Source organism: Protopterus annectens, chromosome 3.part0, assembly GCF_019279795.1.
Source record: "Protopterus annectens isolate FY-2018-M chromosome 3.part0, PAN1.0, whole genome shotgun sequence".
Classification (NCBI taxonomy): Eukaryota; Metazoa; Chordata; order Ceratodontiformes; family Protopteridae; genus Protopterus; species Protopterus annectens.
In genome coordinates this window covers 434,957,802-434,970,008 of record NC_056731.1, presented here as the reverse complement: position 1 = coordinate 434,970,008, position 12,207 = coordinate 434,957,802, and positions in this window count along the sequence as shown.

The following is a 12,207-nucleotide window of genomic DNA, read 5'->3' as shown; positions in this document are numbered from 1 at the left end:
ATTGGTTATAAATGACCATTTAAACAAGGAGAAAATAGTGCCCCTAGCTTGATAATCCAGTATTTCTCTTTTTGGTTGAGAATGGAATGCCATCCCTGTTTGTTGGATCTGTCACCCAAAATTCTATCTACAATACAAAATTGAAATATAGCAGTATGATGTTGTGTGTAGTGCCTGAAAAGAGCATTGGTTTCTCTTTTGGTTCGGATGTCACTACGATGTTTCGACATGAGTAATCTCAATGCCCGTGATGTCTGACCCACATAAAATGAAAAACATGTGCAAGTCGCAAGATATACCACCCAATCACTATTACAGTTGCCAAAAAATTTCATGTTAAAAATCTTGTCAGTGTTTTTACTGGAAAATTGTTTAGATGCGAATATAAATGGACATGATGAACAATGGCCGCATTGATAAGTGCCCTAAAGTTTGTCACCAGTCATCGTAAGTTGTTGATGTATAATGCCACCTGAACCCATCCTCTTATAATGTGAAAAAAATTAACTTAGTGTTCTCCCTCTACGGTAACCATATTGACAAGTGTTACCGACTAAGGAGGCAATATCTTCATTGGCAGTGAGGATGTTCCACTGTTTCATCATGGTATTTCTAATCAAATTGATGTTATGCCCATAGGTAGTAATAAACCATAATCCTCCATCCTGTGCATCCCTATTTCTGTCACAATATTTGAGAAGGGAAGTTATGGTGGAATTGGTTGCAAAGTGACGTGCCAACTGAATGTCAGGCTCCTTGTATCCCCTGTTTCTAAATCTGTTGGTTAGATCTTGTTGTGATTCTTCAAAGTCATTTTCTGCAGAACAAATCCTGGGTATCCTGAGGAACTGGGATTTGGGTATATTCCAGATGATGTGGCTAGGGTGCATACTAGTTGCATGTACTAAAGTATTGTATTGCGGGTATTTACGAAATGTTTTGCTTCGTAAAGTACCATCTGGGTTCCTGATGACAGTTACATCCAAAAAGTTGATTTGATTTTGGTGATAAGTTGAAGTAAATTCAATACCCCATTTGTTATGGTTGAGGTATGACACAAATAGTTCCTCAGGATACACAGGATTTGTTCCGCAGGAAATGACTTTGAAGAATCACAACAAGATCTAACCAACAGATTTAGAACCAGGGGATACAAGGAGCCTGACATTCAGTTGGCACGTCACTTTGCAACCAATTCCATTAGAACTTCCCTTCTCAAATATTGTGACAGAAGTAGGGATGCACAGGATGGAGGATTACGGTTTATTACTACCTATGGGCATAACATCAATTTGATTAGAAATACCATGATGTAACATTGGAACATCCTCACTGCCAATGAGGATATTGCCCCCTTAGTCGGTAACACTTGTCAACATGGTTACCATAGAGGGAGAACACTAAGTTCATTTTTTTCACATTATAAGAGGATGGGTTCAGGTGGCATTATACATCAACAACTTATGATGACAGGTGACAAACTTTGGGGCACTTATCAATGCGGCCATTGTTCATCATGTCCATTTATATTCAGATCTAAACAATTTTCCAGTAAAAACACTGACAGGATTTTTAACATGAAATGTTTTGTCAACTGTAATAGTGATTGGGTGGTATATCTTGCGACTTGCACATGTGGTTCATTTTATGTGGGTCAGACATCACGGGCGTTGAGATTACGCATGTCGAAACATCGTAGTGACATTTGAACCAAAACAGAAACCAACGCTCTCTTCAGGCACTACACACAACATTATACTGCTAGATTTCAATTTTGTATTGTAGATAGAATTTTGGGTGACAGATCCAACAAACAGGGATGGCATTCCATTCTCAACCAAAAAGAGAAATACTGGATTATCAAGCTAGGGCACTATTTTCTCCTGGTTTAAATGATCATTTATAACCAATTAATATATCCAGTATTGAATGTATTATTATACTTATGTTTTATTACCATAATTGCTATTTGGATCATCTATTTTTTACTTATTTTTTATTTTCTAGTTTGTATTTTTCCTTCCAGTTTTTCTTTCAGGCAGTGTTATGGGCATGCCTAAAATCCTTTGGAAGCACCTCATTGGTCTATGGACCTTATTTAAACCTGCATTTGTGCATCATTTCCTGTTTGTACTTTTCTTGTTCCACTGAGGAAGGCCATGTTAGGCTGAAACCGGTCTGGATTATTGAATTGTTCGATATGTATTAAAACACTTAAGTTTTACCTTAGTGTTGCTGTAGTTTTGTTGCTGATATATACTGAGTCTTGTGCTAGCATTTTTTTCAGTTACTGATAGTTTGTTTTGCCTTGCACTTGGATCCTACTTGCAGGGCTTTTCTCTTTTTCCAGTTTGGTTTTTCCACCCTGCTGTGGATTCTACTCAGTTACAACACTCTTCATTTTCATTCTATCAGCTTTCAGGGATTATTTGGCCTCCCTTTCTGGAAGGATTTGTACACCACGATTGTTGGTTTTTGGATCCATCACGTCTGTTGGACATTATACATCATATTTTGCCTAAGGATTTACCAGTTTCTCCTTCTGGACTGAGAGGGATCCAGTTTGGTTCTATTATATGAAATTATCATGTCCACATCTATGTGTTGTTGAAGTGCCCTGGGATCTACTGGTTCTTGGTTTTCAACTTACCTGGGTTCTACCATTTTAATTGGATTTCAAACTTTTTGAACTGGCCTTGCCTTGTTGGGATTGGCCCCATGTAACTTTATTCACATTGTGCCCTTCTGTGTTGTATTATAGGCTTCAAATAACACGGTTGTTATTATTTTCATTTTTTTATCTTATTTTGGACACTATAACTTTTAAACCAACCTTGCAGTTCCGGTTCAGATTCACCCACTCACAAATGGACTTACTTGATCTCCAGGCAACAAGGTACTTTATTTTTGCGCCTTGTTTTGGCTATAAGCATCATTTTGGTCATATTTGGGATCGCTACAGACCAGATCAGTTGAATATTTGTTGTAACAACATTATTATTTAGTGCTAAGGCTTCCTGGTTGGTGTTGTGCGTTCGGGTTTTCGATTTGGGGGAACCATGGTGTTAAGCCCTTTTATTGAGACTCATATTGCGCCTCTTTAACCAGGTACTGTATTTATATACTGTTTTTTCATTGAGAACTGATAATTGGATTTGGATTTGGACATATACATATCGGGGTATTCTTGAACAGTTTACCAAAAACAGAACTACATTTGTTATCTTGACTGGTGTATTATATTTGTTCTCATTTTGCTTTTTGGCAACATGAGTTATTCTCCAAGCAGTTGTCAAGTCGGAATATAACGTATTTCAAGCAATGGATAAAGTTTTTGAATTTTTGTAATTTATCGTAGTACTCATTTGTACATTTTTTGTATGGTATTTAGGTTTGTTTTCTCTAACTACTACTGATATTATTGTTTTTTGCCATATTAACATTTTTGATAAGGGTTAATAGCTTTGTTGCTTTTATTTGGCTTATTTTTACACTACCTATTTTTAGGTATGTTTGGTCATCTATTGTATACTTCATCAACATTTAGAAATAGGGGTTGGGACTAGATCTCTAATTCATTCTTTCTGTTTGCATTACACTACATTGTTAGGGCAACATAATTTTTGTTAGACTGTACAGGCATAACTGAGCTAGGCCCATATGGCCCATATGTCTGGCCTAGTAAGATTAATCTATCGACCTCAGGATATGCTTTTATTTTTTAATACTCTTTAATATTAATAATCAGGTAGGCTCATATCAATTTATTTGATTTAGGTTACAATAGATGCTTTACAGGTGTTCACATCATAGGGAATTGAAGTTACTTAATGGTCACACATATATACTTTTTTGATCATCATATGTCATTCCCTGAATATTGACTAACTGATACAAGTTTTCGTGTGTGTCAACTGTCCCTTCTTGCATTTTCAGAGGGCTTTGTTTATTGGTTGCCAACACTATTTTTGTTACTGAATAATTACATTGATACAAATGGAACTTTATTGAGTTCATGCTTTTGGCATAGGTTCAAGAAGGGTCCCCCCCCCTTTTTTCTTCCTATATATGGTTCTTGTTTGGCTTATTTAAAGAACATTCTAACTGGCGTATTTGGGTGCTTGATATTATTCCTCAGGTTCACACATTAACTATACATATACAGACTAAAAACATTTTATTTTGGCCTTAAAAATATACTAGTTTCAAATACAGATATAACAACTGCAGTTACGTATGAACTCATATATGTGTTGGTGTGTTTAGACACTGACACTAGCATATGTATGCAGGCAGGATTGTGGTGGTGAACAAGTGTATAGGTACATGTACATCATCTCACCTATAATTTTTTGATGGCACTGGAATTGCCCCCCTGGTAATTGGAATAATTTTGGTTACACATTTTTGCTTAACTTTAGGCTTACTACCATTTGACAGTTTACTGGCATATTATTGTATATCAGCTTTTATTCTATCTGGAGATCTGAATAGATTTTATATGCTTATTGTCATGGATCTTGAACAAATACTTCAGGGCCTTTGTGCCGACAAAAATGATATTGGGGTTTTTGGTATACCTGAAGGAGATGGTCTTCCTCAACCCACGGATCCATTTGACGGCTGTAATGATGCTTTTTATAAACTCAGCAAAGGCATGAAGAATTTGAGATCTAACATTTGGCATTTGAGGCTTTTCAAAGCCTATATGAACAAACAAATTATGCCTAGGGGCTTAAGAATCAAAATTCAACCTTTGGTGAGCAAGATAGATGACATCCTTAGCAAAGAATGGCATTTGGCACACCAACAGGCATCTATGAAGTTCGTTCAGATTTTAAGTTCGTATTATGAATGGACTATTGAAATTAATATTAAAGAAGTTGGTGATCTGTGTGGACAAGCTAAAACAGATGGTCACCCACAATTTTCTATATGCCTTAATAAACTGTCAAAGGAATTGCTTTTGTTTGAAAAACAGACTAAAGAAAAAAAGATTAAAAAATTCAACAGAGATATTACTGACTATCAGAGGGGCCGACCCTTTGAGGCCACCAAAAATGTTAGGGTCATGGAAACTGGCCAGAGGTCTGGTAGATATACCAACCCCAAAAAAAGACCTAGATCCATACTCAAGGGGTCTCACACTTATAGTAGCACCTCAGGAGATGATTCTTCAACAACTGATATGGAGGGTATTTGTACTGGTGAGTCTCCGACTCCCAAAAAGACTAAAAGCCAAACACATTCTTTAAACTCACTAGGAGGAGGGGTGGGAGAAAGCATAGGAAACACCAAGATAGATGCAATCGAAGCACTTATCCAAACATTCATGACACGATAGATGACAATATTTTGAATATTTCCAAAATTGTCTTGACAGAAGATCAAAAGAAAGTGTTAAATAAAGGTATAAACTTTGTTCCAGGGTTTTTTGTGGATGAATTTCATATTGTCAAAGATGTTAACAATTTTTGTCGCAGAATCAACCTCAAATTGTTTTTTGGACCCAGGTCTGATTCTCAAAGATCCACAGAATTCAAATTCCATAAATCCAGTTTTGTTCCACCTATGAATCGGAATGTGGCTATCTTTCAGCAAGCTGTACTCAAGGACATACATTTTAAACTAGATCACTTTTCACCTCTGAAACATAATCTCTCTACCCCTGAACTACAGGCTTTACAACAGCTCAGGGACAACAAAAACATTGTTATTATTCAGGCTGACAAGGGTGGGGCAATAGTAATTATGGATACAGATTATTATCTGGGGGAGGGAAATGGACAATTAGCCAACCCATCCCACTACATGAAAATGCCTATTGACCCCACCCCGAACTTTAAAAGAGAAACTGACAATTTTCTTGAGTTAGCAGTTTCGGAGGGCATTATATCAGACACAGTTAAATCACAATTAATGGTACAGGACCCACAACAACAGATTCTTTATTTACTACCTAAGATACACAAGTGCCTGAACAAACCACCTGGTAGACCCATTGTGTCTGGTATGGGGTCATTGACGGAACCACTGTCTGAGTTTTTGACTTCATACTTGAAACCACTACTAAATTTTATTCAAGCAAGGATACAAGACACCACCCAATTCTTATCCATTATAGATGATAACTAATTAGAACCTGAGTGGTTACTTTGTACATTAGATGTCAAGGCTTTATACACCAATATACCACATTGAGCTGGACTTGAGGCCCTCAAGTTTTGGTTAGATAGAGACAAATTATATCCAGTTTGGTTTCAATACGATTTTGATTTGTATGGCGGAACATGTTTTGAATAAAAATGTTTTCTATTTTCAAGGTGAATGCTATTGGCAGTTGAAGGGTACTGCTATGGGAGCCTCTTTTGCTCCTATATATGCGGACTTATTCATGGGCTACATTGAGGAGCAACTCATTTATGATCAAACGCATAACATTTATCTTGAGGAGCTGGATGTTTGGCGACGTTATCTTGATGATTGTTAGTTTGGTGTTCTGATGAAGAATATTTGGCTGAATTTGTGTCATACCTCAACCATAACAAATGGGGTATTGAATTTACTTCAACTTATCACCAAAATCAAATCAACTTTTTGGATGTAACTGTCATCAGGAACCCAGATGGTACTTTACGAAGCAAAACATTTCGTAAATACCCGCAATACAATACTTTATTACATGCAACTAGTATGCACCCTAGCCACATCATCCAGAATATACCCAAATCCCAGTTTCTCAGGATACGCAGGATTTGTTCCACAGAAAATTACTTTGAAGAATCACAACAAGATCTAACCAACAGATTTAGAACCAGGGGATACAAGGAGCCTGACATTCAGTTGGCACGTCACTTTGCAACCAATTCCACCAGAACTTCCCTTCTCAAATATTGTGACAGAAATAGGGATGCACAGGATGGAGGATTATGGTTTATTACTACCTATGGGCGTAACATCAATTTGATTAGAAATACCATGATGAAACATTGGAACATCCTCACTGCCAATGAGGATATTGCCTCCTTAGTCGGTAACACTTGTCAATATGGTTACCATAGAGGGAGAACACTAAGTTCATTTTTTTCACATTATAAGAGGATGGGTTCAGGTGGCATTATACATCAACAACTTACGATGACTGGTGACAAACTTTGGGGCATTTATCAATGCGGCCATTGTTCATCATGTCCATTTATATTCACATCTAAACAATTTTCCAGTAAAAACACTGACAGGATTTTTAACATGAAATTTTTTGGCAACTGTAATAGTGATTGGGTGGTATATTTCGCGACTTGCACATGTGGTTCATTTTATGTGGGTCAGACATCACGGGCATTGAGATTACTCATGTCGGAACATTGTAGTGACATTCGAACCAAAAGAGAAGCCAACGCTCTGTTCAGGCACTACACACAACATCATACTGCTAGATTTCAATTTTGTATTGTAGATAGAATTTTAGGTGACAGATCCAACAAACAGGGATGGCATTCCATTTTCAACCAAAAAGAGAAATACTGGATTATCAAGCTAGGGCACTATTTTCTCCTGGTTTAAATGATCATTTATAACCAATTAATATATCCAATATTGAATGTATTATTATACTTATGTTTTATTACCGTATTTGCTATTTGGATCATCTATTTTTTACTTGTTATTTTTTATTTTCTAGTTTGTATTTTTCCTTCCAGTTTTTCTTTCAGGCAGTATTATGGGCATGCCTAAAATCCTTTGGAAGCACCTCATTGGTCTATGGACCTTATTTAAACCTGCATTTGTGCATCATTTCCTGTTTGTACTTTTCTTGTTCCACTGAGGAAAGTCATGTTAGGCTGAAACCGGTCTGGATTATTGAATTGTTCGATATGTATTAAAACACTTAAGTTTTACCTTAGTGTTGCTGTAGTTTTGTGTTTGAAAACAATTCACAAACTGTGTACACATTTACAACAGGAAAGTAAATTTTATACGATTGCCAGTCATGTTTGCCTGTGCCCAGCAATCCACTAGAGGTATTTATGAGCAACCTATATCATTGATAGTATAGGACATTACAAGTCATTGAAATAACACAGAAGAGTATAAGATAAACAGTTGTAACACCAACATTTGTGATAAAAGTTAATAAGGCTCTCTATCTGAGAAAGTAAAATGGCTGACAAAAATGCCTTTGTTAACTGGGAAGTAATCAGACATGCATATGGCAAAACTCCTATTTTCTAATGCATACATGTTTATAAAATATTTTCCTTGTAACATGTGAACAAATCTAGCATATACTTGAAAAGTACAATAATACCTTAACAAGGTCAGAAGGCTTCTGTGCAGATAAATCCAAAGTAATAGCAATCTTCTGTGTTCGCCACATACACAAGTCTTCTCACTTTCAAGTTTCCTAGCTACACTGTTACCTTTTTAGGATGTAGATTCTGGCCTCTGGGCATGGTGGATATGCAAATGAGATGTGAACTCATTAGAATTGCTGAATGCCAAACTTTTGACTTTGTGTTGCAGGTGTAAACATAGTGTAGACACTACCTCAATTTATTTGCCAATTGACTGAAACTGAATTATTAGTGGTAGGGAGAAGGAAGGCACAACAGCAATTCAAACTACCTTACCAGCAGTGGGTGTGTCGATACACTCACAAAGTGTAGAAGTAACTGTAGCAAGCTTTTAAAAGAAAGTGAGCATTACACATTTCTAATTCTTTGTTTACTAATAGCCAAACTCTCCTGCCTTTGCTGAAAACTGAATTTTATTGTCATGTAATGTTATCGTATATTTTAATGACAATGATAAAAGGCCCTATAGACTGCAAGTCTGAAAGTACATTACAGATAAGGGAAAAATTAGCACAAAACACAGAGAAGACAGAACTGCATTTGGGCCAACATTATTCATAACTACTTTTGTGATCACTCATTGCACTGAATATGTAAGCAACATATGTTCAAACATGTGGAAGTACAGAAGTCTATATGTCTTCTTAATGCTGTGGAGGAAATGGGACTTGCTTGTATGCACAATAATTTGCATTCCTGCTGCAAAATTATTTCTGTGGCAAAGACAGATGCCCCCCTCCCAGTAGTTTCATAAGTCTGAGAGTTCAAATCCAGACTTGTATAAAAATTTGTAAGGTATGTTGAAAAAAATTTTAATGTTTTATCTGTTTCCTTTTACAATTATTTTTCTTTCTTTTTTTTAATATTACTATTTGCACATTGGGTGGCTTAGCTCGAATATGGTGAAATGGCATAATTATGAAAGTTGCTTCTATGATAAAGACAGCATAAATTAAAGACATGAGTTAAGTGTGTGTGTGTGTGTGTGTGTGTGTGTGTGTGTGTGTGTGTGTGTGTGTGTGTGTGTGTGTAACATAGCACATCTGTTAGATGATGAATCACACTGCACATAGTATATGTAGATCAAGGTTCAAGACCCACATTTATTTTTTATTGATAAAAAGTAATAAATCATTTTTACAACAATAAACCATGTTAAAACCTGCTCATCTCATTTGCATATCACTCACCTCCATGCAAACACAGTGTAATAGCCCAGACAAGAAGCAGACAGTGTCAGTTTCAAAAAGGATACATTGTTGCATCTTTTGCCTTCTGCTGTGAGCAGGTCTGACAAACAAGGTCTCAGTTGCAATTAACACTCTGTACAGCAATGACTGTAACAAATACATCTGAAGCCCAACATTTCCTTTGGCAACTGGTATAAATTTAATCCTCACAATACAGGTGAGCCAGGGTCCTAATCTAGCATGCCCCCAATCTTGTCAAAGCTTATCAACTATTATAAAAAAATAAAGAACAATATAAACATAATTACAAATAACAATAACTATGCATAGCACTGGAGCTCATATGAATTATATGTGTGACTGAGGGCATACTGACAATTATGTTTCTGTAATTAGAATTGTCTTTTCTGGGCTTGGACGGAATTTGTACATCAATAATAGCTATATACACATGCATTTATAAACCAGGATCTTGTTAGGTCACATACATACATATATGTTAACCCCTTACTGTGTCGTGTGTATATATAATTAATGAGCAGATCTGAGAAGTATTTCTTCCATTGCAGAGATGAAAAAGCATCTATGGTGAAGATTTGTCTAATTTCCATAGGTTTGAATCCCGCATTATACAAATTACTTTTATCAGTAAGTAAAGACACCAAAACGTGCCAAGTCACAAAATTTAGATACTCAATACATAGTTTGCACAGTTAAAACAACAGGTACAGCACCAACCAACCCATAAACTAATGGAAACTGTCACATTGCTCTTCCTATTTCATATACTACCTTTTTCTCTGTTTAGCAGTGTTGCTCTCTTCTTAATATTGCACAAACAAGGCTGGCAGTGTTATTCAGGTTTGCACACTAGCTGTAAAATGCAATAATTTGAATTGGCGGGAAAACTCTCTAACTGTTGCTGTTTGACCTGTATGGACATGGCAGGAGCTAGAAGGGAAGGTGCCTAATTTAGGGCTCAAAGATGGGGTGTAGTGGAGTCCAGAATATTCACTGGACTCCTTGTAAAGCGCCACATGTGTAGGCTACTGCAGAGGGACTATACCAGGTCTCAGTACAAATTAGAAGCTTGGAGTAGTCTGGCCAAGGCATTCCACACACTGGACAGCAATGCAGGCTCCACTATAATAACCTGCAAGCAGGAAAAAGCAACAGTGGTTGGATGAGTTTAAGACTGCTGACATCCCACAATTGTGTAAGTACGCAGATTAAGATACTTTAAATTAAACAGAAAGCTGGATATAACCAAGACTGGTATGCATAATGCTCTTTTCTTTTTCTTCCATTTTTCTTTTACAGCCACCCAGGAGATAGCAGTAAAAAGGGATGCCCATGCTTTGGAAAGACTTAAAGAAGCAAGGGGTATGAATGTAGCACAAAATAATATTATTTTATCAAAGGTATTGTTCTTCTATACATAAGTAGCAAATTAAGCATGCGTATCTTAACTGTAAAATCAAGCATGCATGCTTTAGTCTGTAACGCAAACCAAATGTTGGAGTTAATTGTAATAGTGTATTCAGATGTTGTAAGTAGCAAATATATAGTAAAAAAATTTGAAAATATTAAATAAAAATTTGACAAAATTGGCATACATGCTATTAACTTAATCTGTATTATTTTGTCAAGGATATGTGCAATTTATGTATATTGTAAGGATTACTTGGAACAATCATCAGTCATTGTTTATAGTTGTTAAAAGGTATACTTAATATAAAAGTAAAATTATTATTTATAGCATACTGATTTTATTGTATGTTATATATGATAGTACTAATTGTCTTCTTTTTTTTCTGGGTGATGCGGTATCACCTCACTGCAGGAGGTTCTCCAGTTTGATTGTCGGCTGGGGTTTCTTCTGTGCAGAGTCTGCATGTCCTCCCTGTGTTTGCTTAGGTTTCCTCTGGGTGCTCTGGTTTCCTCCCACATTCAGAAGACATGTGTCTGGAATATTTTTCCCCAGGCCTCCACTGAAAATGGGCTCTGTCCCAGTCAGACTTTCCAGTAAACAAATGTTAAATAAATACATTTTTTGTCTCCTACACAACTTCTTATCTCTCTTTTTTATTTTTATATGTGTAGTCACTAGGTTCTGATGTCATCAATTTCTGTTTACTCACAAAATGATTTACAGCACAGGGAGGTAGGTCAAGCAGTGCGGCTCAGCCTGCCACCCCTCCAATGGCTGCTACACCAATACCCAGAACATCTGGGACCCAACCTGGTAGTGCTACCTCTGCAGGCCCTGCACTACCTGGGCTTTCCACAGCAGGTAGTACTACCCCATCAGCTGGTGCAGTGGTACCTTCTGGGAGTACTGGTGAAGTTGGTGATTTTGTCACTCACATGTAGACAATAAACATCTCTCGCTAGGAGATGCCAGGCATTGTGCATGCCCCAGCTGGATGCAGAAAATACTCACCAGAATGTTGGGCAAAAGAAAATATCAAGTACTCCAACAGTAAGCTGAGGAGGGTGGTGGTGATGACAGGTTTGAGGGTGAGGAGTAGATTCTCACTTTCCCCATGTTTGATGGGCATGGGCATCTGATGTTCCCTCCCTATCCCTGCACTGGGAGCATTAAACATGACTTGCAAATTTGATTACTGCTCTGAACAGAAGATGTGCAATAGAAAACCAGC